The 27,793-nt window shown below is 35.0% G+C and overlaps 1 long non-coding RNA gene across 2 annotated transcripts in view; it reads right to left on the bottom strand.

The window, feature by feature from the left end:
- LOC141414960 (uncharacterized) overlaps nt 1–27,560 on the bottom strand; it is a 79,786-nt gene extending 52,226 nt beyond the window's left edge. Inside the window, exon 1 of one of the 2 annotated variants that reach the window (XR_012439979.1) lies at nt 52–27,560. This is a non-coding gene — a long non-coding RNA (uncharacterized lncRNA). The remainder of the gene's footprint in view (nt 1–51) is intronic. The other variant, XR_012439980.1, reaches the window with a different exon arrangement.
- Nucleotides 27,561–27,793: the final 233 nt, after the last annotated feature.

Below are 27,793 nucleotides of genomic sequence, written 5' to 3'. Positions count from 1 at the left end.
TCATTTAATTTATGATGTAAGGCAGAGAATGAGATGGAGGAAAATGCATACCAAGGAGACTGGATGATGTAGTGAGATGGACACTGTCCTAGAAGAAGAAAAACCCGAGAAGCAGCCACCCTCGGTATAAATAGCATAGGCATGTACTGTTCATTGAGAGCTGACAGTACGCTGGAAAATGAAAGAGCAACAGCACTGAAGAAGCCTGCGTCAAATCCAAGGAATAGAGTAGCAATTTGTTCACGACAGAATGATTGCTCTTGATTCTGAGCCTACCAGGCAATGCTGTGTCACAATGTCCAATAAAATGATATGTGTTTTATCTGCAAAGGAAACAAGGGGCTTAGGATAACCCAATCATATTTCAAACTTTAAAAAATGCAAATAAAACAGCCTCTTGAGAAATGCATAAATTACAAAATTAGGGTTGTGTCTATGCAATCAAAAAGAGACATTATCACGGTCTGCCACTGGTTTTCCTTTACAGTAATCTTAATGTTCTTACATACTTCCTTACGATATTAAATTATAGACTCCAGATCCAGAAAATGTAATTCTTACCTTTGTAATTGCTTGATTATGAAAATCTGATGTAACACAACTCAATCTGGAATAGTTCTATACTTTTGAGTTTCTTTTACATTTTTTTCATTTTGCCATATGGTGTCATTTACTGTCTTCTGCTATGACACACATCATTTCTAGCAAATTAGGTCTTAAATACCTTGTTTTACATACAAAGGTTTACTTTTGTTCTTTTTATTCTTTTATTCTTTTTGCTGCTTTTGTTCTTTTTGTTCCTTTATTAGAGTGTGTTAATTGTACAAAGAGATCTCATTGTGGTCTTTACAACATGCAAACAATTTACTTTGACCAAATTCATGCTATTTATACCGCAAAGGTTTTCTTAATTTGGTCTAAGCACCTTTCAGAATTTTTAAAAACATGATTTCCAGAAAAATGCTGATGTTTGAAGATTGGAAATATGTCAAAACGACAACATCTTCAAAACAGGAGCCCAGTTCTCTGCCTTTCTGAGGATGTGTCTGAAGAAAAGATTTTACGATTATAATCTAAGGAAAGGAGAAGAGAAAAATAGGTTGCATAAAATGATTTCAGAGAGCTGGCCTGATAGCGAACACACCTGTCGTCTCAGCCCTCAGAAGGCCAAGGCAGGCGGCTCATGAGTTCAAGGGCCACAGAGCAAGACCCTGTCTCAAAAATCTAATAGAAGAAAAAAAAGGTTCAATAAGCAAATATCCTGTCTTTCTTCACTGAATGCTGTAATGTCCTGAACACTGTCCCTGGCCCTGAAATAATCGAAATCTGATCAGAGAAAGCTCCTGCTTTTATTTTATTTTTTAAGTGCAAGTACTCAAATGGGGAACACCAAGAATGTAAAATGCTAACGTTTGAGAAATGATCAGTCAGAAGTTTGTTCAGGTGCTGTGGGAGCATTTGGGCCACTGTAAAGGGCTGGAAGATGACATTGAGTGGTAAGGCTGGGCAAATAGCAGGAGCTGAGGAAGCGGAGAAGGGAATTCCAGCCCGGGAGGCAGCAGGTGCTAAGGCACATGTTGAAAAATAAAGCACCTGGAGAAAAAATTCTCAAATGCACCAAGAATGTTCAATCTGAGGGCCTTTGCACTTACTATCTTCCCCTGCAGCATGTGCATTCTCTAGAAAGTCAATTTTTCTTCTCTCATTTTAGTCAAATGTCAAATGTATTGTGGCGCCTCCCAGTTTGTATCTTTATGCCATGGTGCTTTATTTTTTAGGAGTAATTATTATATCATACTTATTAAAGCCCAGATGAGGGTGTGAACTCAGTTGGATTTAAAGTTCCTACAGGAGGTAACAAAAGAGCAGACCAAAAATTCTAACAGAAATAATGCGACTTCTTCAAAATATAAATGATGCATTGCAGAACAGGTGTCTACCCAGCCTGACGGGGCTGTGAGGTTTCTCTCTCCGTACTGTACTCGGCTCCATCATTTCCTTGAAGCTTTTCTGAATAAATCAGAGCCTTGTATATTTGTATGAATGAGTTAATCTCTCTTTTAATAAGAGTTAAAAGTTAACTCTTAGCTGGGCAGGTGGGAGGCTAAGGCAGGAGGATGGCAAGTTCCAGGTCAGCCTAGCTACATAGTAAGACTTTGTCTCAAAATAAACAAATAAGTGAATAGATGAAGAAAAACAAAAAAGTTAACTCTTAGACCAAAAATGATGTTACAGCATCAAAATGAAGACATTTTTTAAAGGTACAGATGTCATAACTTATTACAGCAGTATATTCATGGTCATTTTCTTAGTGAAATTTTCTGGACTGGAAGCTCTAATGCCATAAAACTTGACATTTTTGCCAGAATTTCTCAATTGTACATTAAATGAAAATATAAACCGTATTAGAACAAACTAATATACTCATAAAAGTTCCTGATTTGCTATAATTCCATTTGAAATTTTCAAAAAATATACATTTTGTTTCCAATGAAATGATATTATACAATTTATAGTTGCATATTCCTACATGGTCCAGATACACTGGAATCAGATTAGGGGAAATATTTAATTTAATAGGAAAAGTAACCTCTTGTGGCTAATTGTTGATATCACACAGAATATAGTTTATATTTAGTGCTAAACATTCTTAAATGGTAGAATGTAACTATTTTATTTGATTATAGGGTACAACAATCTCATCTCCTTAGGAAAGGTTATTTGTAAGTATTTTATTTATTTTGATTCAACTGTAAATGCTACTGGTTTTCTAAAATTCCTTTTCATCCTTAGCATGTAGAAGCACAACTGATTTTTAATGATTTTGTAAACTGCAACTGAATTTACTTCTTAGTTTTGACAATTTTATTATTTTACGTGTGTGTGTGTGTGTGTGTGTGTGTTGTGTTTAGGGAACAGTTACAATTCAATAGCAAAAAAATAACCCAGCTTGAAAATGGCCTAAGGACTTGAATAGGCATTTCTCTGAAGAATACACACAAGGGCCGGAGCTGTGGCTCAAGTGGTAGAGTGCCAGCTTTTCGAGCATGAAGCCCTGAGTTCAAAACTAGATCCCACCAAAAAAAAAAAAAAAAAAAGAATACATACAAATGCCAACAGGAATATAAAAAGATGTTTAAAGTCAATAAACACTGGAGAAATACAAATCGAATGAATTATCACCTCACCCATCTCAGATGGAAAGAGAGCAGAGAAACTGGAACCTTTGTACACTCTTGGTGAAATGCACAGTGGTGTAGGTGCCATGAAAATAGGATGGTGGTTTCTCAAAAAATTAGAAAACAGAATGACTCTGACTCAGCAATTTTGCTTCTGGGTATTTGCCCCAAAGAAATGAAATCAGGATCTCGTCACACTCTCAGGTTCCTTCTAGCACTGCTTACAAAGTGACAATATGGAAGCAAACCAGGCATCCATCCCACAGATGGATGGACGAAGAAAGTGTGATATATTAGTACAATGGGATACAACAGGAAGCCCTGAAACATGTGGCAATATGGATTAACCTTATGGATATTAAACTAAGTAGAATAAGCCAGGCATAGAGCAAGTTCTACACAATTCCACCTACGTAAGGTATATAAAATAGTCAAACTCAAAGAAGAAAAGTGTGGAATGGTGGGTGCCAGAGGATGGGGTAACGGAGAAAAGGAACCTCAAGCCAGCTGGACACTCAGCTCCAGCGACCTGTTGTAAGGTATACTGCCTGCAGTTAACCATGCTCTGTCATGCACTTAAGATCTGTTAAGAGGGTGGGTCTCATGCAAAATAGTTGCACCACAATAATACATACACACACACACACACACACACACGTATATAAATAAAATGTGTATATATGTGTGTGTCATTAAAATGCTATTTTCTTTTTTGGTTTATTTATTTATATGTGCATACACTGTTTGGGCCATCTCTCCTCCCTGCCCCTCCCAACTCCCTCTTTTTGTTTTGAAAAAATAAATAATTGGTCATTCACTTTAAACAAAATATAGAAGGAGAAACCATATTTAAATACTAGAAATCCAATATAGTTATTGAACTTGAATTATTCTGGGCAAATATGTAATTATGACTATTTGAGAAATCCTTCAAAATATGAAGATATATTTTGGATCTCTTCAAAGTGTATTTGCATGAAGCCAGCAGATGTTGGCTGTGTGTGTGTGTCTGTGTGTGTGTGTGTGTGTGTGTGTGTGTCTGTGTCTGTGTGTGTGCATGTATGTGTGTGTGTGTGTTCAGACTCTTCACAAGCAATGCGAGTAGCAAATAGGTAACTTGCTACACCACCTTGCAGAGTAGTCAAGCATCATAAAGACATTAATCATTAAAGAAAATAGGTGCTCAAAGTAATTTTGGGTGTATTACTTATATCACCAACAGCCTAATTTTACAAACACTGCAGTACAAGAATGGAAGAAAAAAGCTGTCCCAAGAATTTGTCAAGGTTTCATATGTTATGAAAATTGGGCTATTCGTTAAAAAACAAACAAAAAACCCCAGAAAATGTAAGAGTTTTCTTACCCATCTGATCTTGGAGAGTATCTTTCCACAAATAAAAGGAGAGAGAGCCAGAGAGAAAGAAAGAGAAAGAAGGAGAGAGTCCTTAACACACCCATTATTCTAATTGTATTTATATGGTGACAATGGATTGTCTGTGAGGTTACTAGACAAAGAATCAGGTGTCACGTTCCTGTCCTATTTGTGTTCATGACGGACAACTACCAATATAGCAATAGTCACACAGGTGAGAATTAGAAGGTACTAGACTTCTGCCATTGCCAGGCATACTATTATGGTATTACACAAAAGTAGTTTCCTCTTTTTTAGTTCAGTTCCATAAAGAAAAACCCTACAGTCTTTCCAGCTGTAGTTTACAAGCTGAGCTTTCAGTTCATGGATGTAATAGTGCCCCACCCCATAAATACTAACTTTATTAAATATGACTCATATCTGCCTTTCTCATTCATAGCTTGGGCTCAGCAATCTCTATTTGGATAAGTGACTTTACCCATTGAAACTGAGAGCAACCAAGTCTTAATTTTAATGCATTCATGATTGCAGTATTTTGATTGATTTTTTAGGAATTCAACTGGTCCTGATGCTTGAATAGGTTTTCTCGATATTTACTAGAAGTTATTCATACAGACTAGGAATTATCAATATTTCTCCTTCAAAGAAAGACTTCCTGTGTAGAAGGGTAAAGTACTCAGGAATGTATCGATCAGCTAACAAGCAAAAATAACACTAAAGTTAATTTTCATTGAGTTAACATATATCAGGGCCTCATGGCAATTTTTACCAAACCCTAAGGAAAAGAATCTATTGTACCAAATTTCATCCAGAAGCAACTGAATATTAATTTTAGTTACCAAAAAGAGATGTGGCTTCTTTTAAATGTATTCTCTTCATTTGTGAATTTAATCACTACCGGAATGTTTTAGGAAGAATATGTTAAGGGAAACAGTACAACATGGTGATAAAGTTCAAAAAAGGCTCAACCAGGGTCTGTAGCTCACGCCTGTAATCCTACCTACTCAGGAGGTAGAGATCAGGAGGATCACAGTTAGAGGCCAGGCTGGGCAAAATGTTTGTGAAATCCCATCTCAACCAATAAAACAATGGGCATGGTAGTGCCTGCCTGACATCCCAGCTCTGCAGGAAGCGTAAATAGTAGGGCAATGGTCCAGGCCAGTCTGGGAAAAATGTGAGATCTAAGCCCCCAAATAGCCAAAGCAAAAAAGGGCTGGAGCCATGACTTACGTGGTACAGTGCCTGCCTTGCAAGTGCAAGGCCCTGAGTTCAAACTGCAGTCCCACTGAAAGCAAAACAAAAAGGTCTCGCCATTCACATTGCAGTTTTTAAAGCCACGAGCTGACAATGCTAATGTTTTCTCTTGGCTCTGTTTCTTAGTCATTAAATTGGAAAAAAAAATGTCTACCTCACAAGGTGGTTGTGTGTATTAAACAATATATTTAAACTAAGCACTGTGCCTGGCAGAGAGAATGCTGCTTGTACTTTTGGTCTTATAATAAGTTCATTTAAATAGAGGTCATCTTAGCCTAGACCTAGCCAACAGATTTTAAGACTGCGAGGTTTGAAATTTTTACTTACAATTGCATTGGGATGTTGGCATCAAGAAATTATGACAGTATGTTTATGGGAAAACAAGTTTCCAATTTCTTCCCTATAAACTTAAATGGGGACCTTTGGTTGTCTGAATAGCATTTGAACCACCTCTTCTACACGTTTCTTAGATACTGTCCCTGAAAATGACTTGCAGAAGTCTCCTGTCTCCTGGAGCTTGCGTTTTTCAGCATTGTAAGTGTGATAAGGATGGGCATGCATGCTCATATATCCTGCAAAAGTCAGCATGGATTCAATCAGCAGCATCGGCTCAGTTATCACTGGAGTTATCTCTGTGTATCACTTGTAGTAAGCATTCCAATTGGCTTCATAACGAAATTCATGAGAGGAAAAGGTAACTAGCACAGATAAGGGGAAATCAAAGCCATGTTCCTCTAGTTTCTCTTTATACATACATTTATTTCCATTTCCGAGTTCTGCTCTTTGGGATAAGCGTTCCAGGATTTGAATGGGGTTCACAATTAGTGATGTTGGTGCTGACATTTTAGAGGTGAAAACCACACAAGAATACACCTTTATAGAGTCCCCATCTTTATCTGAGGCTGTCTAGGACTTTTTGTGATAAGTTGCAAATAATTTGCTTTAAATTACACAGAACTCACACACACACACACACACACACACATGCACAGGCAAACAGACATACACAAAACCTTGCCGTAGGCTTCTAGTAGATTAGAATTTTCTTCAATGATAGGAATTGTGTGTATACTAATACTGTAATCCAACTAATCCTAAATATTAGATCTTTAATAATTTTTGGGGGCTTCAAGTTGCTTTATTTGTGTGAAATGTTAAAAGGCAACTATGATCACAAATAGTATAAAGTTGTGAGATTTATACCAAAAAGAAATACTAGATAACACCTAAAATTAGAATATTTGTGTTTTATTAACTTTTACCTAAAAAAATTATTGGAATTAAGTCAATAAGTATTCCAATGTAGTCTCTAAACCTTATTTTCTTGTCTTAAGTATAATACCTTTTGAAGTTCTAGAACATTATCCTATTATAATAGGTCAAGGTACATTATTTTAGATTATAGAGAGTTTAGCATAATATAAGCCAGCAACTTACTTTAATTTACACAGTAACTCTAGCTGGAAACTAACCCAAACATCCCTCCCCCACTATTTCCTTTGAAGAAATGGGTGTCCCTCAACTGTCTGCATGTCTCTGTGTCTGCATGGTTTTGAGCAAGTGGTGGAAGTACCAGTATTTGCTGTGTACTCGCACATGGAGAGTTCAGCTGGAAAACCATCTGCTGTGGTAGTCTTCCATGTTCCTCACTTTGATTGCTTTATCAGTCTGGAAAATGGTAGCTTCATCGTCCAACCGTCGTCCAGATGGCTGCTGGAGCATTTTGTGGAGTATCCATCAACAACATTTGATGGGTTATTTTAAGTTCTTCCAAGGTGTTCGCAAGTCAATTATTTTGGTCATAAAATGATCAGAAATTTTATTTGAGGAAATATCATAATCTGAGATTTTAGGAATAAAATCTTTTGGATTAGTTAGAGGAAAGAAAGAAGGCAAGACATTTATATCTCTCTAAGAAGCAGATGGCTACCGTTAAAGTGTTAGCTATCCAAAATTGTTTCCATTTTTACCCTTCTCTGTTGACTAAGATGACATTTTACCGGAAACGGCATCCTTACACACAGACCAACTTTGTTTCTTGAAGAATGGCAGTTAAATTTTAAAAAGAAAACACACAGAATTAAAGTTCTGCAGAACAATGAGCCAGACCAACACAGTTATGAAGAATGATTAATGAAAACAGAATCTGAGCATAATGGTATCAGGAAGAGAGAAGTGTGGAGTGAGAGTAAAGCTTGCTGTCCTCAAACATGCCAGACATGGTGGCCTACGACCCTCCTTTTAATGAATTCTGGAGCACCCAAACTTATATTTTCTTAAGTTATCATTTATCACTCTACATTTCTCAATGTTTTGGTAAATAGAATGAGAAAAAAAAATGGCTGTTTTCTCTTCTCTCTACCTAACTCCTGTTTTATGTATCATGATTTTAATTTTACATTGGTAACATTCCTCCATTCTCCCTTCTCATTCATTAATTTATCTTTTCACTTCACAAATACTGAGATTTGGAAGAGAAGATAGATATTTAGAGAAGACACATATACTTAGGGGGCTTTTAAGTGAGGAAAACGATGTGAACCGTTGGGTTTCATACTAATGGCAGTTTCATATTGTTTTCTAAATCGCTACCTGCACATAAAAATCTGCTTTATTTTGTCTTTCACTTAAGATTTACTGAAGAGCGCCAATGATATCATTTGTCGTATGAGCAGAAGTTCTATTTGGTGGCTCAATCCTTGAAAATGGCACAAAATTTTCAATTTATATCATTACCATCATACTTGTGTAAAATATTTCTGAATTAGTTATTTTCTCTTTCTTAATATTTTGTATAAATGGAGAAGAAGGTCATGATTGCTACCTGGTATCTCTCTGTTGTTTGGGTAAAGCTTTATTTTGTAACTTCAATAATGTGACTAGAATTTAACCTTGATGTTCAAGCTTTAGTCTCCAAGTTAGGCTACTGCATGTCTTATTTTATGAACTTCCTCAGAAATTCTTTATATCTACAACTTTAGCAAAATGCTTGCTCTACTATTTGCCTTCTTAAAAGTGGATTTCCCTTCCACTACTTTTGTATCAGCAGAGATGTTTTCATGCCTGATTAAGCTTTAAATGTATTTCAAAATTGATTGAAAATGACATGTAACAGACATCTGTGTTTTAGACTTTTATGTCAAAGAAAACCAGAGTTGTCAGAATTAATCAGAAGACTGAGTGTTGCCTACTCCAAGCACTTGGCTAAAGTTTCATAAAGTCAAAGTATGGTAGAATTATCATTTGACAAAAATGAATTTTCTAAATTAATAATTAGTAAATTAATTCAATTTTGTATTGAATTCTTGTCACTTTGTATTAGTAAATTAACATTTGAACCAAAAAAATTTCAGAATAGCCATCTAGGAGAGACAAATCCTTATATTATGAACACAAAAGCAATTTAGTTTTTTAGCTTCCTTTTCATTTATTTGTTGTGGAGTTGTGGTAGACATGTCATGATTATCATGAAATTTTATGTCAAGTTCATTTTCATTTAAGTAATAATGCTAGCTGGACACAGCTAGTGTCTGTAACACCAGGTGGTACATGTATGTATGACCAGCACCCAAAATCCAGAGGCAGGAGGATGGCACATCCCAGGCCATCCTGGGCTACCTAGCAAGACCCTGTTTCAAAAACACAACAAAAACTGAGCACACAAACAAAAGCATAGAGGTATAAATAGTTTTGGTAAATATTATAAAATTTATTTTGCCATGTAAATATTTCAAAAATAAAATGAAGTACTCTCTAGCATAAATGTATAAAACAATGAGATGATAAGATACTTTAGCAAATTAATCTTTCAGCTAACCCATGTATTTTTTCCTAAAATAATGAGTTCACATGGAAATATTTTTTGGTGTTTTTGACAAACTACTCTTAATGTTTTTGTCTTACCCAAATACGGTATATAGTTTTGGAAATCAAAAGCATTTACTGTGACAAGAAGAAATAAGAGGGAGTTAGTTACTACTATGAGGACAGAAAATTATCAGAATAGATTTTATATTCTATTAAAACGCCTTAATTTTCCTCATAGACAATTACAAACACAGGAAATCCAAGTAGAGATCATTGTCGTAAGAAAGAGAAGTTTCTTAGAAAAGTAATAGCTAGTGAAGAATATTTTAAGTATTTAATACTTCACCCATAATTTCTTTAGCTTTCTAAATTACTACAACTCTTCAAAAATGACTTATATCTCTTCAGCAATTTTTTTGGAGGTACTGGGTTTGAACTCAGGGCTTTGTGCTCTCTAGGGAGGAGCTCTACTGCATGAGCCACACCTCCAGCCCTTTTTGCTCTGGTTATTTTTGAGACAAGGTCTTGATTTAACCCCCAGGCTGGCTTGGATCACAATCCTCCTGTTTATGCTTCCTGCAGTAACTAGGATAACCACCATGCCAGTGTTTTTTTCCATCTAGATGGGTTCTCCTGAACTTTTTGTCCAGGCTAGCCTAAAACCACAATCTTTTTGATCTCAGCTTCCCAGGTGTGAGTCACTGGCACCTGGCTCTTTAGCAAATTTTTGAGCCAAGGGGTGGAATTTCCCTGAGCATCAAACTAATTAATGAAATCAAAGGGGAAAGTAGAGAATGTAATTTGAAATATTTTGACATTTTCCAGTGTCTCTTCACTTGGTTGCCTTTCAAGCAACAGTTTCGTGGCTGTCTTGCAGTATCTCAGAAAGACCCCCATCCCAACTTGCAAAGCATCCCTCCAGTTTCCCTTCACATCCTCAAGATGTCAGTTTCCTCCACAAATGCTTTCACACCTTGTGGTTATTTTCGCTTGTTATTGGTTTAATTGCTTGCTTTTTGTATTTCATGTCACACTGTAAGCTTATTGCAAATATCATTTGCTGTTGTTGTTGTGTTGGTAATGGAGATCCAGTGTCTTGATAGCACCTGGCACGTGGTAGAATGCAATAAACACATGTTGAGTCAATAAATTAATGAAATCCACCTACCATTTTTTGTTCTAATTCTTACTGGCTCACAATGGCCATAAATGACATATTTTCATGTGTGTTAGAAATGATATATTCCCAGATCTTTTAGGTACGTACAACTTAAGTGGGAACAATTATTTCTTTTTGTTTCTGATATAAAAAATTGTGCAATAATGCCAACATTTATGCAATAGGAAAACGAAAGCTTAGAGTAATAGCTGCAGAAAGAGGTGACAATCTTTTTTCACTCTGCCATCCTTTACATTTTAATCAACTTTAGAGAAAGAGAAAATGGTGAGAAAAATCTGGAAGGAGTTTACACACAAAAGAATATTTTAATGAGGGAAAATATGTCAGCTCAGTATACCATATTTTGTTCTTTCATGGTGTTTGACGCTCTAAGAAAAATACAGTATGTTTAGGAGACTGTATTTGTAATATGGGCGCATGGCCGTAAGAACTATATAAGAACTGCACAAGCATTTCAAAAGCACAGATTCCCTCAATAGTAAGTCCATATGCTTAAAGTTGCTGCTTTTCATAATTAATTCTTATCCTGTTTAAAAGGTCATTCGCTTATCTCCTTTAGAAATTTTTCAAAGCTAATCTGAATTCCTAGAGCTGTTCTGCTATGATTAAGTCAATACATTCACAGGAAAGCTATGCAAATGTACTTAAGAATTTAAGTGCCGTATTCTTGAGATAGCTTAAGGTGTTTTATGTGAATATATCCAATATTTTGCTTTCTGAACAAAAGTAATGTTAGTTTTGTGCTTCATTACACGACAGTAAATAACCTTTATGCTTGTACTGTGTTCCCAACTTGTCTGGTATTATCTACTTAATTTTCATATATGCAGCATAATAAATGCATGTTACTCAACTCAAACTTTGTAAGAGTCTGAGCCCCGAAAAGTGAATTTCCATCTTTCTCTGTGTTTCACCTGTCTAGTCAGAATGTAGACCTTCCTTTTATATCAACAAGGATTTTTTAATTTTCTTTCTGTGATCAAAGTCATGAGATGGGGCAAGCACGTGAGAAATACTACAGAAATTTTTCTCAGTGATGTTGTCACTGTGAATGATCTAAAATGTGTTCTTTCTCAAAAAGAGAAAAGATAAACTGCTATTCAATTGTTTCGAATTACAGAAGGTTAAAGGAAGTTCTCTCACGCAATCCTGCAGAAGAGAGAAATGATACTCAAAGAGAAGTCCGAGGGTCACATTGCAGCTATGGGTACAAGCAAGAATAGAGGCCAGGTCTGATAATTTCCAAACTAACACAAGAATAGAACCCACCTCTGCCAATTCCCAAACCCATGCTCCCTTAGCCATCATCATCTTTGCTGGTTGTTTTAGGAGCCACAGACATAGCAATGCAGTGAGAACAAGCAAGCAGGACTTTAATATAAATAGCCTTAGGCTCTTACATTTATTAATTGTGTGAATTTTTGATGTGGCAATCCTGCAATTGGATTTTGTTTATAAAATGTGAATAGTAATACCTGGTATGAGATCACTTTGACTAAAATGAAATGACAGTAAGTGAGACAAGAGACACTACACACACTGTCTGCCACTCGGTAGACATTCAGTAAATTGTAGTTATTACCAGTATGAATATTTGTGGTTAGCATTGTTTTATATTTACTCATCTCTACAAGCATGAATAATCTAATCACTACAGTGTGAGACAATCACCAGGAGATCTGAGTGCACCAGACATTGGAAGCATCCAGCACTGTTTGGGCAAACCTGGCTGTACCAGGTTCAGAAGTAATTAGTCCTCCTTAGCCAATGAAACCTACAAATTCACTCTTAGACCATCTTTGCCATTTTATCTGGAAAGATCTGATTCCACAGGCAAAAATGGTTAGGCGTGTTCAGTGTTCGACCCTAGTGTTCTTGTGTCAATGGGATTGTCGAGAAGGAATGCAACTTTTGTGTGCAGCATATTAGTGGGAGAGCTCCTTAATCAGATTTACACAGAAAAGGAGGGGATCAGCCATCGTGGGCATGCCAGGAAACAGACCTGAGAAATGATGTGAAATCAGTTATTTTAATGTTAATACAAAAATTAGCATTAATAACTGGACGTAAAGTTGTCCTTCCAGTCTCTATTTCATAAAGGAGAAAGTAATTTTTGTTTGTTGTGTTATGTTTGAACAGTAATTTTAATTCAAATGAAGCCTTTAAAATAGCTTATAAATTAAGTAAGTCTCATAAGACTAAATGTGATTGAGTAGAGAATGACAAAGTTAGGGATAGATAAGCTGTATGTGAGAAAGAATTTTTTTTGACAATACTGAGATTTGAACTCTAGGCTTCACACTTGCTAAGCATATGATCTCTTGCTTGAGCCACGCCTCCAGTCCTTTGTGCTCTGGTTATTTTGGAGATGGGGGTGTCTCACTTTTTGTACAGACCTGCCTGAATCTTGATCCACTATTTTACAATATGTTCTATAGCTGGGATGACAGGCGTATGACACCGTGACCAAGCTATTGGTTGAGATGGGATCTTGCAAACTTTTTGCCTAGACTGGCTTTGAAGTGTGATCCTTCCAATCACAGCCTCCCAAGTAGCTAGGACTACAGGTGTGAGCCACTGGCTTTGGAGAGGAAATGTATTTGCAATAATAATCATTTCTGTAATAACAATAATGATGACAATTACAAATGCTCAATATGTCAGACTACATCTGCTCAAATGATTCGTGACTTTGGAGTTACATTGCAGCAGGATTTTGGCTGGAGAAAACACTGTCATATTAAGGGTGGAAGCTGTACTATGCCAAAATCTCAAGTTTCTCATCTTTAAAATAATATGGATAGTACCAAGTAGCCTCTTGGGTCTCTTCCAGCACTAAACTCTGAAAACAATCGTATCATTGATTCCAAGACAGTCCTCCATCCTACACCTGGGTCCAGCATTCACCAGGCATGAGTGCTGCAGGGGGGGAGCCCACCCCATAAGCTTCTATTACAAATGAACTCCAGGCCCAGGAATATTGGAAGGTTTTGAAGACAGCCCAGAGATGACACTTCAACAAATACAAACTGTTTTGTCCTGAATATCCAGGACAGCAGTAACCCAGTTTTGATTTCATTTGTAAATCCCAAATTCAGAGCCAGAGTTCCAGCATTTTGTAGAAATGGGAGATTGGTTGCAGTTGGCTAACCCATTTCTGTGGTGGAGGTGCTAGAAATACCATCACAAAGTCAGCTGTGTTTTTTTTTTCCCCATAACAACCTTCATCTTGATACTTAGAGTTTATTTTCTGATTTTTTCCCTTCATCCATGTATTATATGATCATGCTGGAGATATTCAGTGGGCTTCAAACCTAGAATTCTAATTTTGTAAAATTTTTAAAGAGCTATCCATCCCAAATGTCCTTTGCTTAACTTATTCCAGAACCTGAAGTGCCTGTAAGTACAAAAGACAGGAAAACAGAACTCTAAGTCTGCTTTGCAGTGAGTATTACACTTTCGTTCTGCACAATATGCCTTCACTACTGCTGGGGGAACTTTGAGAGTTTTTCATCCTTCTGTGGTTAAAAGTATGACAAAGTGATCACTTGCAAGGCAATGAAGGAGATAACTGAGCATGAAACTCCCAGAAATTGAGACCGTATTAAACACTGACTGCATTTCCATCTCCATCTATCTGTAGATAAAATTTTCAACTTGGTCCACCAAGAAACTCACATAGACAGATTGCATCTTTGGTTAAGGTTAGATGTCTGGGGAGAAATATAATAATCACAATTAAGAATGATCACAAACATAATGCTCCTAATAGATAAATGCAAATCAAATACACAGACATGTACGAATAACATTCAATAATCCATAAATTGTACATGGCTGAGAAAACATCCTACTGAAGGGACATAAAGATGGGTGCATGTTTTCTTGGAGTACTGGGGATTGAAGTGAGGGTCTCATGCTTGCTGGGCAGGTGTGCTTACCACTTGAGTCACGCCCATGTCCAAGGTTAATGCATTGTAAAAAAAATAATAATTTCTCTGCCATTTGGGTCTAGCTTCAGAAAGAAAATTCTGTGGATAGCAAAAGAAAAAATACCTTTTCTCAATATGAACTTTAGTACTTAAATTAGGATAATTTTGTATTACAATAAACATAAAAATTAATAGGACAGTCCTTCCTATCAAAAATGTGAGAAAGTAAAAAACAGACAAATTTGATTATTTTAGAACAAATTGCTATAAAGAAAATGATAGATTTTTACAAAAGTGTTCTTTTTTCCTACTGGTAAAAAATATGTAGAATTATAAGGAGAACAATAAAAATAGTCTTTACCATGTACAAATATCATTTTGGAAAATCATTTTAAGATCATGTAGGTCAAGCTTTTGACTAAAAATAAATAGTAGCATCTTGATAAAATGTGCCTCATTTGACAAATAAATCAATATAATTAACAAGTGAAAACTATTAGGGTGCTATTTTGTATTTTTAAATGCACCTTCATAAATTTAACCAAAGTATACGACATCTTTGTAAGATATGTAGACTTCCATTTTAAAGATTAAGAAATCAAGATAAGCTAGAATTAAAGATATAAATGAGGACAGAATTCCAAATTTGATCTCAGGTTCCTCTTAAGAAAAACAATATAATACAAAAAAGATTTAGACGATAACTCTGTTTCTACACCAGGCTAAGATACTGATCACTATAAAGACTGGATAATTGATACATTGTTAGGTTTTTCTCAGAAACAGAAAAGTTCATTATGTTATCTTTTGTCACTGTCCAGATTTGATTTGTAACTTTTGATTCTCATTCATTTAGCTATTAAAACCTTTTGGATTGCACTGATTTTTAAGTGTTGCAAATATCATTAGAAGTAGAAAAGGGTTAGAATTGTTTGAATACCTTGCTTCCTTATCATTGAGAAGTGCTTTTTGGGTAGTTTTCCTGTTTTATTAGCATTTTACAGAGTTCTTTGCACTAAAATGTCAGCCCCATAGTTTCCTGAATCACTGCAGAAACATCAGGGGGTATCATTTATAATGTACAGCAATTCATTTTGATCCAACAAAAAAGAGCTCTTTGCGGTGAGCCATTTTTGGATTCTATTTCCATGTAATTTAATAAGTGCTAAAATTATGATCTTGCCTTGTATTTGTTAGTGAGTCAGTTGTGGCATGAAAGCTGAGGTAGATCAAAGAGAAAGAACAGAAGAAAAGACAATAGAATTATTTTAACTTGATGAACAACTTATATTAAAAAATCCTAATTAATTATGCCAATTTTAACACCTATATGTATCCTGACTAAAGACAGTTTCACTTTCATTTCCTTAGAATCTGTTCAATTACCTTTCATTGCATAGTCAAACATTTCAAGTATTTTTCAACAAATATTATTTGAGAGTTTTAGGAGATTAAAAAAATAAATCAAAATTCAGGAAGGACTGTGAACTTCTTTGGTACAAATAGCACCTAAAAATTAATTTTGAAGTTTAGTCTGAATTATTTTGTAAATGTATGTATTTAACATAATTATAACTGTGACAGCTTCCTATCATGAATAAAAAATACTAGTAATAGTTCTTAATGCACTCTACTTTGCATTTTTTAATTTAACATAAAAATAGGTTACATATTCAATTTTTAGCATACAAACTCTTAGTACAAAATTTAAAACTTCAACTATTTAAAAATTCATAGAGTGCCTGTCTAGCAAGCATGAGGCCCTGAGTTCAAACTCCAGTGCCACAAAAGAATTTAGACTTCACCAAGTGTAAAATAACATATTTTACATGAATAATTATTTATAATTTCCCTTGAGCATTGATCTGTATTTATAGGTGAATTGAAAAACTTTTTAAGTAGCAAAAGGTAATAATTTACACATAAAAGAGTTAAGAGACATAACTAGATCAAATTTGTAAACCACTTTGCACTCTTGGAACAGACTTCAAACCATTAATATTTTATTTTTGATGATATCTCACATTGATAACTTGCAGCTATCAACACAGAAATGCAAATTAAATATAAATCCACAGTTATGGGATTGTATGAAATACAGGCCTACCATAAGCTGAAAGGACACAAAGTTAAAATCTGTTAAAATCTTCTCATTTGAGAATGATCACAATGTGCTTGGTTATTATTACCCATTTTTTTCAAACTGACTTTTCCTTTATAAATATTTAAAAGCAGATTTTAACATAAGAAGAAGACATGAAACATCAACAATAAAACAACAATGGAGCACTTACGAATCCACCGTTCACCTTCATATAAACTGAAATATTTAACAAAATGCAAGAGAAGAGTAAGCCATTTTGACAGTTTTGAATATTAAGTATCTTCTCTGCTTAAATATGAGCTACTTCCTACTTAATTTGCATCCTTTTTATAGTCACAACTCCCTTTATTTAAGGGCTAGTGTAGTAACCTTTAAATTATCGTCTATTTAATTTAAGAACGAAATCCATCAAACTATAGGACTACTAAAAGGATTTCATTTTCCTTTCTGGTTAATCTGAAGTGCTTAATCTTCAAATGTTAACTGTCAAAATAATGGGCTTTTTTCTCTCCATAAGAATAATTTGGATTTCTTGCACATCTCTTGTCAGTCATTTTATCTAAGTGGGGTGTGCATGAACCGTTCACCTCTGTGACTCCCTCTTAACAGTAGTGTATGAGTTTGCAGTGTTGCTCATCCCTACTGTGTAGAGGAGTAAGATCCCATTCTAAAACGGATTTATATTCCTATACTTGTAATCAGAATGCATTTTTAGAAGAAGATCTATTATACAGTAAAGAACAACTTTAAAGAAGATAATATTTAGAAAATAGGATATTACAGAATATATCGATGCACGAGTTGTAAATTGAAATGCTATGGAACTTATTATTAATATTACCCATTACTCTTTGGATAACATCCTTTGCTACTCCGGCCATTACTTTTTATCCTTACATATCAGTGAAAGTTGCATTTTTATTAAGAAATAATGTCATTAATTCCTTGTTATATGTTCTGGTGTCCTGTATGGAAGAGACTAAGTTGCTACCTTGACATAAGCAAGCAGGGTGTTTCAGTGATATAAAGATTTTAAACAGAGAAAAATCCCAGTAACATTGTCAATCTGTTACTTCAATGTTACGTCCAATTTAGTTTAAGATTATTTATGTGTAAAAGACGTAAACAAAGATTTATGAGTCACAGGTCTAATACAGGTCTTACAATACAGAGTGATATTATCCGAATAGTCATTCATTTGAATTTTAAGATAAGACACTAAACAAGAAACCATTTGCTCGCTTTACTTATTTTTAAATTTTTTATCTGAGGTACTGGACTTTAAAGTCAGGACCTCGCTTACAATGGGCGAATGGTTTCCACCGAGCTCATCACCTGCCCGTCACTGTGGCTCGAGCAGTCTAGTCTGTACATTTCCACCATCCCCATGACAGCCCAAATAAAATCCATGCCTAGGAAACAGTCTCTAATTGGCATAACGAGGACCTATATAATCTAATTACATAATAATAATATTCTTTCACTATTTTAATCACCTATTTCAAAGCGTATTTTTATCACACACCACTCCAATAAACATATTTAGGAATTCTATTTATGCTACTGTGAATGCTGCCACATTTTGTAAATGCTCAAAGAATTTTGCCAGAGCAGTTCCCTTACACCAGAATTTTATAATCCTCTGTGTTTTAGATGAATGAGGACATTTTTATGATCCAAAGAATAATCTCCCTGTCTTTCTGTTTCTCTCTCTCTCCCGCTCTCTCTCCCAAATTCTTATTCAATATTGTATGCCTTGCATATATAAAATAAAGCTGATTTTCCTAGCTGCTAAATTGGGACACAATTAAGTATCAGAGTTAAATTTGGGCAGCTAGTAAAATTACCAAAATAATTACAAAAGATGAGTTTAAATTCTGAAAAAGTTCAATTCAATAAATATAATTATCATAATTATAAAGATATTATAAGTAAATACTCTAATAATAAACAATATGTAAGTTCCATATGACTAGACCTCAAAATAAAGAGGGACATCTGGAACTTATTTCTCTTTCTTTCCTCTCTCTCTTTTTCTTTCTTTTTTTTTTTTTTGGTGGGACTGGGGTTTGAACTTAGGGCTTCATGCTTGCAAAGAAGGCACTCTACCACTTGAGCCACACCTGGAATTTGTTTCCTAAATGTAGAATTTGCTAGTCAGTTACAGTCATGATTCTTAATTTAAAATATCTATTATAATTAATGATTAATAACAACTTATAACTGCAAGTCTACACAGAGTGTAAATTATTTGGGTCAGTGTAGCATAGACCCTGACTTTGTGATTTTTTTTTAAATCAATAGACAGCAGTTCTCTAATTATTAATGGTATTAGAATAACAGAATAGGTAACAAAAAATCTATTGCTTTTTAGGAGAAAAAAAAAGGCATACTTTATTCTTTTCCTGTAGGAAGTTTTCTTGGTATGCTCAGTTCTGAAAGACTGTCTATAAGGTAAATCTGTTTACAGAAAGGACTTTTGTCCGTATTGTGTCTATCATATTCAAGTGTCTGCAGGTGAACAGAGACCATAGCAATGGTGTATAGTAACAATCACTTTGATACAATTTCATATTTGATACTAAGCACACATAGTAAGTTCCTTGAAAAGAAGCTATTGCTTTCCACTTGTTTGAATCCTCCACAAAGCTTGTAACAGATGACATTGTGAGAAGTTTATGGACCTTGCAGATTTCAAGGTCTGTTCATTATTCCTCCACAACCCTACCAGGTAAAACAACTCCAGGTATATGGTAGGTACTTAATAAATGCTGACAGACCTGAAAGAACGCATGCCTTGCCTCACAAACAAAACACGCACTATAGCTCTTCATGGATTTATTATGAATGGCATCCTCCCTCTTTTGAATACACAGGTTGCTTTATCTCAGCACGGTCTTAGGTTGCAATAAAAGGCAAAGTTGGGATAGTCTATATACTTGCACTAAAGCAGATAACTTGTTAAGTGTCACATTGGCCTTAGCTTGGTCTTTCTGTCTATTCCGGTACTTCAGAAAATTCGGTAAAAGTCAGTTTCTACATTTAAAAAGTGTTATTGTGGTGTATTTTAGTAGCATGGATGCAACTTTGCACACATTAGATGTATTTCTTCAATAGGCACATCATTACTGTTACTTGTAATATAAGCTGCAGGTTTAATGAGACCAGAACGGTTGGGGACAGATTTTGTTTGGCTGTGAGAAGGAGCTTTGTAACACAGTACCAGGACTTCTGAGGCTTAAAAAGGCCTGTATACTGCCCCAAGAATGCTAATCTAATTTCTGCTCAGATATTAACTCAGGTATTATCTTTGTTTTTTCCTTCAGCCCTAACTGAGAACTGTACCTCAAAATATGAAGGGGTGATTAACTTCATCTATTCATTGACAACTGCTTTGATAAAAATTGTTTTAAAAAGACAATCATGGAATCCAGTGTTCAAGATGTGATAAAAAAAAAAAAAAAGAAGAGGCTTCTTTTCTCAAGGATGGGTAATCTAGACACCCAGGAAAAACAATTAAGCATAAAGTATATATGACAGAGTAGAAGTCGCAATGGGACCTCCACCTAGATGTCTTGATAAAGCTGAGCTAATTTTTTAACACAATGTAAAAAAATCATTGAAGACAAGCCACCTTACTAACAGAAGCCACTTAAAGGTTCTTGATTTTCAAAAGAAAGAAACAGAAACAGAAATGTTCTCGCTCTGCAACTGACACCCAGTAAACATACCAGTCCCCCCAACCCAAATCAGATACCTAGTGGTTGAGACCACCCATCTGGTCCACCCTGGCACCTGCAGTGCTGTTTTTACCAAATATCTGTCACTAACTGCAGAGAAGGAAGGCAGACTGGAATGAGGCTTAGCACGAATGACTGCCTTTCTGTTTCCTTCTTCCTTCCCTCATAAACAGAACAAACTGTTGTTATAAGACAAAACACTGCTGAGATAATGTAACTTAAAAATTTACAGGAGGTTGTATGCCTAGAGGCACATTATGGAGCCACCTGTAGGCATCTAATTCTGCTGAAAATAATAAATAATTGTGGAGGAATCCTGAGAGTATAGAGGAAAGTGGATAAAAACTGTGCTGCTGGTTCACTCCAACACGAATTCTGCTGTGGAGGAGGATTACAGAAGTGTACTTTCTCTAACAAATATGAGTAATCCTTCTCCCCACAAAAGAGTCTGCTAAATGCTACGCCAGACACCTGGGTGCCAGATCTCAAGGCCATTTTTTGTGCACTTTGGATAATCCACCTGCAGAATTACCACATGGCAATTGCTTAATATAGTACATTGATCCATTTGAGATTTTTTTTTACAGTAAAGAAAGCTATTTTGTCTCTCTCCATCCTGTTTATCTCTCTGAAGCTTCCTTCTTAAATTTTGACAAAGACAGAATAAAATTAGCGAGAAGAATATCCCTGATACGATTCAAAGCATTGATTTGGGGAGAAATTAATCTACGTATTTTAGCAATGTTCCATAACCTTCACCTTTTTTGTACTTGAAGATAAAATTAATTTACTACAGAGCTGGCTTTAAAAAAGAAACAAAATTAGGGTTTTTTTTTTTACTGTGCTTTACCACAATGTGGTAAAATATTAATTAATACTTGCCCTGTGTCTATCTACAGGGTGTAAGTCATTTATTTCAGATCATACTTGGCTATGATAACATCTGTGAAAATTACATGTATGTGTGTATACATATACATATACACACCCAAACTTTGGTTGAGTCAGTTTCACATGCTAGTCTAATTTTTGTTCTGTTGGTTGGTTTAAAATTACATATAAACTTTATTAATGTAGTTCTTTCAGGTCGTAGAAGCACTGCAAACTCACTGGATTGTAAATCCATGACGACCTTTCTACACAATGATCACAAGCCATTAAATTAAGAAAACTACATTTAAATTATCATTTAGGTGCCAAAGACTGGATTCTCAGTGGTTTTAAGGTTGACATTTCCTTTTTATTTGTACTGCATGAAGGGTTAATAAGGTTTGTGTAACCTTAGTCTTTGACGGCTCTTCTGCAGAGTCTTTCAGGATTGCTGCCAAACAGATTTTAGCCCTTTTAATTGTAGTGCTAACACCCACTTCTGCATAGCACAGAGCATACTGTGCATAAGGCCATACAGCTCCGACCACAGTTTGACCTGACAGCCAGTCAGCCGAAGGTTCCTGGAGACGCTTGCCATTTTGGTTGCTATGGTGAGTTTCATATTTTGTGGAAACCACTGCTAGATGTCTTAAAATAGATCTTTGCCAAGAAAAACATTGGTCCAGTGTATATGTTGGCAGAGCAAGCAAGGTTGCTCAAGTTCCCTTCCTTTGTTTTCCCCTCTTCCCCTTGGGGCAACTGCTCCCAGCACCAGCCCACTAGTCTGGCAGGCTGAGAATCCAGAAACTTGCTGCTGATTACAGTGTCGACAATTCCCAACCTGTTTAGTGGTGCCAACAATCAAAGCATCCTCTGAACTGAACCAGAAAGTGCTCACTGGCTTTAGCTTCCTGTGGTTCCAAGCAGCTATATTAATTACTGTTAACTTAAAAGTGTATGCTGTACAGAAGCAGCTTCTTAATTAGCTGTTTGGAGGATTAAAATTGTAACAAATTTTAAAGAATTCTGGTTTTGACCAAATTGTGCACCCATAAAACATCTTTCCTTGGACAAAATGAGAAGTTCAGGTGTGGTTTCTCAGAGCCAAATTGGCCACTATTACTCCCAACCAAGTACTAAAATAGATCAGAAAAAAATAACAGCAGTATCTATCCATCTATCTATCTCTCTATCTATCTATCTATCTATCTATCATCTATCTACCTGCCTATCTATTAACCCATCTTAGAGTTCGGATGTGTTTTTAAAGTTTGAGAATAATATTGAGCATAATTATTGGTAGTTATCATTGATAGTTAATGAAAATCTTTTGATGGACAAAAATGATCAAAAGAATATCATCCTTTTGTCCTGGCAAATCTAAAAACAAAAATACAGCATTATTTTCTAGTGAACTTTCACAGCTGTGACAGAAGTCTGTGTAGGGACCTATAGTCTTTCAAGTACAAGAAGCATGCATCTTTGGTCTTTGGAAAGTGGCATGACCATAAAGTGAAGCACCCTTTCAGCCCCCAGGGTAGTTAGCATTACAGGTAACACAGGTGTGCCTGTGGCAGATCACCACGAGATTTTCACAAACAGAACAGGAGAAGTTTCGTAAAATTGGACATTTTATTTTTACTCTGCTCTATTCAAAGAGCCAATGTTTATTCAACAAGATAGTGTTGATACCTAAAAACTGAAATAATGAGGGTAAATACAATTTTACATTGTATATTAAAATGTGATTTTAAGACGGGTGTGGTGGCACGAACCTATAATCTTTGCACTTGGGAGGCTGAAGCAGGAGGGTCAAGAGTCTGAGGCCAGCCTGGGCTGCACAGTGAGACTCTCTCTCACAAAAGGGAAAAAAGGGAGGGGGGTTTATTTCTGTTCTTTGGTATGAGAACATCATGGCATCAGTATTAGTAATCTTATTTTAAATTTTCCATTGAGAATATTTTAGGGAAAATATTGGTCAACCCAACCTTCTAGCTCAAAATTTTCATGCAAAAGCTTATTAAATTGAGTTGATGTAATTGTGATTAAATTTTTCTTTGCTTTATTGAGACACTTGCCACTAGGGTAAATGATCAAATTATTCTTTTGTTATAATTTCTATTTTTTCTAGACCTTTAGAATTGTTTGACATAGTCACACGTGTGTAGACAGTATGTGAGTTTAAAATGGTGGAATGATAGCAATTGGGTAAAAACAGTCATGAAAAACACAGGACTACTGTCAGACATGAGGAACGGGAAAGCAGTGAGTAAAACGTCAGCACTGACATTTTCGTGTGATGTCTTAAAAACACAGCATCCAGTGAGTTCTTTGACAAAGAGTTCCAAATGTTATCTAGGTATCCATGGAGAAGCTTCTTAGATTCCCTGTGTCGTGAGGGCATCCTAAGTAAAACTGAGCTGTGTTATATGCTCAACACTGGATCTGGGATAGAAATTTAGCAATCGTAACAACGAAGTATCATGCGAGCTCTACATGCTTATCCAAGACTCCCTGAAATTGCGCATTTTATGTGGATAATAGGCTGGAAGATGATCAGTTGAGAATTAAGATAAGTGCATGGAGATGGTGTGTCTTTGGAAATAAAGGCCACGCATAGAAGACACAAACACAGCCTTCTGTGTCTTTTTACATGGTTAATTGACAGGCAGCACTCTTCCTAAATTCCAAATTGATCACACCGAGTAGAAAAAAGTAAACTCTGAAGAACCATATGAATTTCATCATGGGAAATACTACTGACACAGACCTAAACCCTGGTAGGTTAGTTTATTTCTACAGCAAGGGTTTCAAAAGTAGCTTAAAGGTTTTCCAACAGACACGTGAATGAAAGGATGGTTTCTTTTAAGACTTAGTTTGCACAAATTTGTATTTTCAGACTAACGTTCCTTACTTCGACTTGAGAAACACTGAGCTCTCTTGCCTTTCCTAATTTTCCACATATAAACTAGGTCATATTTTAATTGATTCACAGTTTGATTCCAGAGCATGGCTTTCTACCTAAGCAAAAACAAGAACTTTGAATAATTTTAATTCACAGTATGAACTAATTCCTTCTATATAGATAAACTACATAAAATCGATATTGGTAAATCCTTATTACAAGTGGTAAAGGGACACTAACTATACATAAAAATCTCCTCTAAAGTTTCCTGAAATTGATATCTGTTCAAGGGGTATTATTGCCAGCTATTAGTTCTATTTTGTTGTTGTTTTGTGACAGGGTCTTCTTATGTAGCCTAGGTTTGCCTCAAACTCATGATTCTCTTGACTCAGTCTCCCCAATGCTGGGATTACAGGTGTGTACTACATGCCAGGTTCTATTAAATCTATTAATAAAACAGTCACCAGGACTTTCATTATTGCTTTTTAAATATATCACTCCACACTGCACTTCCTCTCTGTAGTCCATATTCTTAATCTAGTTACTTGCTATCATTGTTCCTTGTCTCTTGTCAAATTCAACTATAATTTACACAAATTCCAAATCTAAATGTGAAATTGTTTCAACTTTAACATCAGCCACTATTTTTAATAAATAAAGTGCCCACAGCTAACAAAAATCTGTTGGTTGGTGGTAAATAATTTCCTTATTTTGATTCTGTTTTATATATATGTACATAGATATATCAATCCTCTCAAAGCTGTGTTTTGGACAACTACTTCCAACTACAGAAAAGCACATGAAATATTTTAATAAAAGTTTCAGTAAATGGCTTTGAAGTTTTGTGCTCCAACTTCCAGCTGTCTATTTGAAACCACTTGCTATTGGAAGCTTTATAAAAGGTTTATTAAAACTATTCTCAAAGTTTTAAGTGGGGAGAGTTCCTAACACCGTTCCCCTGCAGATGAGTATTACATAAATTATCCAAATAAAACAATAGCTGATAAACATTTTCTTTTAATTTTTAGACAATGGGTGTATTGCTGATTAAAAGTTTACTCCACTTGAAACATCCAGGAAAATCATAGCTTTCAAATAAAATTATAATTTAGTCTGGTTTTCTAGTAGGTAATGAAAAAATATTTTCATTATTGCACAAATTCTTAGCTTTGAAAATAAATCTGGCATGGTAATTATTTTATTGCATAAAGTATATCTCTATTGATTACTTGTTAAAATTTATGAGTTCTTACAAGTAACTATGTGTTTAATATTAAACAAAATGCATTAAGTAACATTCACACGGATTGAAATTATTTTACCTCAATAGCAGATTAAACAGTTATTGGAGTGTCTAAAAGAATACCAGTTTGAAAAAAATTTCTTATAGATTTTTAAATTATTTAAAGGGTTATATCTTGAGAATCAGAAAAATCATTTTTAGCAAAGAATAATGGCACTAATAGGAAACTAGTTTGAGAACTGGAATTTATACTAATGTCACATTAAATTTAAATAAATGACACCCAATAGCCACTTAATACAATCTCTTCTTTAGGAAGGACATCAGTTATGGAAAAAATGAAAATTTTGATACTAACAAAGGTACAGAATGGGTATCATTGCTTTCACTAAATTAATAAGCAATTTTGAGCACATATCATTTGTTAGACACTGGACTAGTCCTTTTCTGGTTTTTTTTTTTTTTTTGGTGATTCTGAGGTTTGAACTCAGGGCCTCACACTTGATAGGCAGTGCTGTACTACTTGAGCCACGCCCCCAGATCCTTTTGCTTTTAGTTATTTTTCAAGTCGGGTCTCTCACTTTTTGCCAGAGTCTGGTGAGACTATGATCCTTCTACTTATCACATTTGGCTATTTATTTTAAAAAGGCTATGCCACCAAATTTGAATTAAATATTCTAAACAAATCTTGGCCCTTTTAACTGCATGGGGAAAACTCACAATTTCCCTACTCCTCCAATGGAATAAATAAATTTACTAACATAAACACTTGTAAGCAGAATAAACAGTTTAAAAGGCCATTTGTCTAGTCCAATCATACATGTTTGACTTTGAATAGAGTTGTTAGTGATTTGGTCTCATAGGCTGAAATATTTGAAGAATATATTTACAGTTTAAGGACATTCATACTTATTATGCAGATCTATCTATCTATTCATCTATCTACCTATCTATCTATCATCTATCTGTCTATCTATCTATCATCTATCTATCTATCTATCTAATAAATACTTAAATCATTCCTTTGGGGCTTTTAGAAATTGAAATGTGAAAAGCTGTTGGAAATGTTTTCACATATTTTATGTTTTAAGAAATATATGGGAAGTAGACCAGTTTCTCGTTTGGTATCAAGGTGAATAATTTTAAAAGATTTATAGATTCCTTTTAAAGCGTCCTTGTTAGAGTACTCATTTCCACACTATCTATACACAAAAGGAAGAGCAGAACTCAGTCAAAACCTTAAAAAGGACTACTTTCTGTGGGGTGGTGACGAAGGGGTCAGACCGTGAGATAGTCTAGTGCTAGCCATCTTTGCAGATGAGAGGGCAGAGCACCCACAACCGTGGGCTCTATACTCAAAATCAGAGCTTCTAGGTGTTTTCCAAAGTTGTCTCTACATCAGAACATACTCATTTAAGTGTCATAATTGAAGGAAGAAATAAATTTGAGGGTTTTCCATATAACTGCCTCAATACCTTAATTTACTTTGTCTTTGGTAAACATCATCACAGCCTGTTTACATAACAGTTATGAAAACAAATTGTGCATGAAACTCAATTCACACTCATTCTATGACTTGAGTTCGTCTATAATTATGTGTAAAATAATGCAGCATATTTGTAAATCTAAAATATTTCTGTTATAAAACAGAGCATCTTTTTTCATGTCTGCTATGTTAAACATAACACTCATTCATTCACTCATTTTTCTTGGAGTTCAAGAACAATGGAATATCTGGAAGATTTAGCTGTTTTAAATGAGTATTTTAGTTTATCTGTGACTTGTTTGAACTAGTCCTTGAAGTTGACCATACTTGCTCATTGGTTAAAAAAATAAGATTACAATTAGTTCTCACCCAGATATATGATAGAAATTTTAAAAACACAGTTGCAAAAGAGATAGTTTTTCTAATTACAAATGTTTTTAACAAAAATAATATTTTGAAGAACAGTGTTTCCTCAGAACACACATTTTATTCAAAATAGACACTACTTTCAAATTATGCAACAAAGTCAATACTGTAATATAATTCATTAACTTTTCAAAAGGTATATCATGATATAAATTGAATATGAACCAAAATTATACTATTACTAGATTATATCAATTGAAATATTTTTAGTTTGAAGTTTAATTGGATGACATTCAGTACTTATTGTAATCTAATAAAATTAATGTAATGATCTGTATTTGAAACCCTTTGAACT

Source organism: Castor canadensis, chromosome 12 (assembly GCF_047511655.1).
Source record: "Castor canadensis chromosome 12, mCasCan1.hap1v2, whole genome shotgun sequence".
NCBI classification, from domain to species: Eukaryota; Metazoa; Chordata; class Mammalia; order Rodentia; family Castoridae; genus Castor; species Castor canadensis.
The sequence above is the reverse complement of the archived record's forward strand: the minus strand, read 5'-3'. Positions and strand labels throughout refer to the sequence as shown.